Source organism: Macaca fascicularis, chromosome 8, assembly GCF_037993035.2.
Source record: "Macaca fascicularis isolate 582-1 chromosome 8, T2T-MFA8v1.1".
NCBI classification, from domain to species: Eukaryota; Metazoa; Chordata; class Mammalia; order Primates; family Cercopithecidae; genus Macaca; species Macaca fascicularis.
Window position 1 is genome coordinate 99,777,411 of NC_088382.1, and position 4,276 is coordinate 99,781,686.

The window sequence follows — 4,276 nt, forward strand, 5'->3', positions numbered from 1 at the left end:
ACACCCCGCACCCAGTTCTCAGTATTTATCCCGACGGCCCAAAGCCGGGCCACGCCTCCTCCAGCCTCCCATTCCTCACTCCCCGCCTCTTGCTCTCACCAACCTTCTTCCCCTCCCTTCCAGTTTTCTGCTCGGTTCCCAGGAAAGCTAGTGGAGCGGGAGTTTGGGCTTGTTGGAAGCAGCAGGTGGTGGGAGATCCTTTTCTCGGAGATTGGATGCTGAAAACAGAGGCTCATTTCCCCCTACATCCTCCTAGTCCAGGAAGAATCTTATTCCTGAATATTATAGTAAAACTCTTGTTACCTAGAGAGGTTTTAATGTTCAGAAAGAAGGGAAAAGGTGATGACGGGTAGAATCACATAAATGATTATTATATTTATGTGTGATTTCTCCAAGACTTTTCAGTATTTGTTTGAAAAAAAGAAAAAAAAGCACATGAAAACTTGGCACACATTAGAATAATTTGATTAATGTATACAACGAGTTCAGTGCTATCAATAATCACTCTATTTTGTGCCATCATATCAATGTTTCTTAAGATGGTTTCTATGAACTAACCTTGCCAGTATGGAAAAGTGAGATTATGATTTTCTTTTCAGCATGAAGTAGAATTATAATCGGAAAGTAACATAGTTAAATTATAAAACCTTAAAATCTTAGAGAAGGAAGTCATCTTACAGATACTAGAGTTTACTGCCTTTCAGTTTAGAAAGAGTGAGTAAACTAAAAGAGAAAGGAAGGATCTTACCCAGGTTCATAAGCAAGTACGTTAGTGCAACAACCACAGCCCCATTGAGTGGCCTTAACACACATACATCTCCTTCTTTCTATGCTGAGCAACCCCTACTGGAGAATTTTTCAGAAATTGGAAGTCACCATCAGAGCTGGAAAAACTATCTAACTAAATGTATGCTATGTTATGTGTATATATATGTGTAATATATGTGTGTGTATACACATATGTATATATGTTCTGTTATATACATATGTATATGTGTTATGTATTTTAATATAATTAATGATATATTTAGATTATTTCTTATTTACATAAATACTTCTGGAGTATTTGGCTTTGAGTCTTTTGGACCTTGAAGTCCACTAGAAATGTATTCCAAATGTCTAATTACAATTGAACTAAAACAAAATGAAGGAACAAGAGAAAATCTACACATAGCCCATATAAGCTTAAAGTGAATTAAAATGAATTTACCGGCCAGGCGCGATGGCTCACGCCTGTAATCCCAGCACTCCGGGAGGCCGAGGCAGGTGGATCACGAGTTCAGGAGACCCAGACCATCCTGGCCAACATGGTGAAACTCATCTCTACTAAAAATACAAAAATTAGCTGGGCATGGTGGTGGGCACCTGTAACCCCAGCTACTCGGGAGGCTGAGGCAGGAGAATGACTTGAACCCGGGAGGCGGAGGTTGCAGCGAGCTAAGATCACACCACAGAACTCCAGCCTGGTGACAGAGCAAGACTCTGTCTCAAAAAAAAAAAAAAAAAAAAAGATTTTACTAAGCTCTATATTCTTAACCTTGTGTAATTGAGTTTGGGACCCCTCAGATTTATTTTTTCGAGATTATGGCTCTATCCAGTACTATATTTGTGGAGTTTTTTTATAAGTATCCTTTTCAGAGACCCATCAATTTGTAGCTAGCCTATTTCAATAATCTTCTCAATGAAATCCTCACTTTCATAGTACTTTCCAGTTCATACATTATTTTTACTTCTGACACCTCATCTGATTCTCACTGATGGTCCTATTGGTCATTATATTAGTGACCAGGTCGCTGTGTGAAAAATATAGTGTGTGAACTTCGAGACCAGTGCTAGAGAATAAACTTTGAAGAGAGGGTGAGAACGCAGTGACTAAGGAATGACTTGAAGAAGCACTCTGATCATTGCGAGTCTTGACAGAGCTAACAATGCCTAGACTTTGGATACAGTTCTCAGACAAAGAAAAATGCTAGAAAAAGTATGTAGGAATATGGACTGAACAAATTGATGAAAAAAGAGCAACATTTCTACTATTTTAAAAAATAATTAAAATTAATTTTTTTTCCTAAAAAGAGACCACACACTGTGGTATAAATTCCTAAACATTTTCACCATAATCTGCTCGGTTTTTAGAATTTTATCTTAACTTCCAAAATTATTACAAGACAATTTATAAAAGTTAAAAATATTTATATGAAAGTAATCTTTTTTCTTATTCACTTTCCTGAAGCTATGGCAACTTCCAAAGTTCCATTTAGGAATGTATAGGTGTTGTGACTTGAGAGAGAGTGAGAAATAAATGGGAGACTTCCTTGGAACTATGTCTAAACAGCAAGCACACTTTTTTTGTGTGTGTTCTTTTTATGTTTATATGAAGTGACTTTTGAGGGAACTAATGTAGATTATGGAGATCTAAAGCATCGCTTAGTGCTGCCCCTACCATGAAGTAATCAACATTAAAAGATCCATGCTTATGGAAATATACAAGTCCATATCTAAAGGGTTTTTTTTGTTGTTGTTATTTGGTTTTACAGAAAAGGGACTATATTTTGTGTATTATCCTTCAACTTTTTATAATTAATTCAAGGGCATCCCTCCAGTATTAACATCAACATCTAATGTATACTTTTTACAGTTTAATATTTTATTAACTGTAATTATAGATATGCAGATTTATTTATAGTAGTACACTGTGACACACAATGCTGCAATAAACACCTTTATACATTTATATTAGTTATACATGTTTCTGATTACAACAGGGCAGAGTCCCAAAAGTAGTATTTTTAGTTAATAGAATGCATATTTTAGATTTTAATACACATTTCCAAATTATTTGCTCCAATTTGTAGCAATTTATACTCAAATGTCCAAAGTCTGAGGATGACTTATCCTCATTAACTATGAATGCTATTGCTTTTTAAACTTTATGCTAATGTAATAAGTAAAAAAAGATTGTTATTCTTCCTTTAATTTTCATTCAATATTAATTTTTTTAAATTTACCTTTTGGTTTTCTAAGGTGAACTTGTTATTCTTCAGAAATTTTTTCTAATGGAAGAAACCTAATTTCATAAAAACTGTTTTTCCTTAAAATTGTTATTGGTCCTAGACTGTCACTTCAAATCAATATCTATTTTCAGATGTATATTTTAGGCCATTTCTAGATTAAATTATACTTTATGGTACTAGTAAAGAACTGTACGATCCAGATCTACAGATTTGAGGTAACTTGAGGAATACTTCTTCCCTCATTCATTAACTAGGTAGTAAGGACCTTGCACTCAGGAATCTTTTAATTTCTAGGATTCTGGGGGAACTACAAATGCTTTCAATAATGAGAAGATTTTTCCATAAGATTGGAGTTTCTAAAAACAGCATTGCAAACAAAGCATTTTTATGACTTGCTTTATAGGCTTCATTACACAACATTAAGGTGAATGGGTTCATAATCCAATATTGTCACAAAAGTAGAAGCAATTTATGTTCCAAAAAAAATCTCTGGGGTAATTAAACTGCATTTCCCATTTCATGTTACTGAATTACCACATCTCCATTCATATTCAGGCTACCACAATTCCAATTCACTATGCAAAATGGAAGACTCAGAACTTCCCAGGTTTAATGAATGCTTTCTTAGCCTCCATTCAGGAAAGAAAACTCCCCAAAATATTTTACTATGGGTTTAATTGCATGAGGAATATAATGCATCACTCTCTCTTGGCGTCCTAGTCCCTCACTGAGGTGTCCTTAATAGATGAATGAAGCCTGCTAGGGGAGTTCGCACTTTTACCTATTAGTGTTCTCTGAAAGATCCCTCATCAGCATGATACTGCCATTTGAAGAACTTTTCCCCCAATGCGAGGGATTTGCATACATTCAGTCAGAGAATTCTGTCCCCTGGGCTGGCTAGGTAAATAATTATTTCATTCTGGGCATCAGAAGTTTTTTTTGTTTTGTTTTTGTTTTTGAACTGACCAAATGTAGCTCATATAGGGCACAGTAGAAAGTCTTGGAAACAGTGATATGTGTCAAACTGTGGACTGAAACAGGAAAGTGTGGCTTGGAGCTGCTGCCTGCAACTATTTGCAAGGCTAACATAAGAAGAGGGGACAGATTTTCTTAGAGACACCAGAGGTGACTTTTGCTGCCCTTTAAAAATACTTCTTAAATTTGAGCTCTTCTACAGGAATGGATACTGCATGAATGGTACAATTCCCCCATAAGAACACTCATTCAGTCACTCAGAAATATTTAATGACTCCAGTATGTTATTC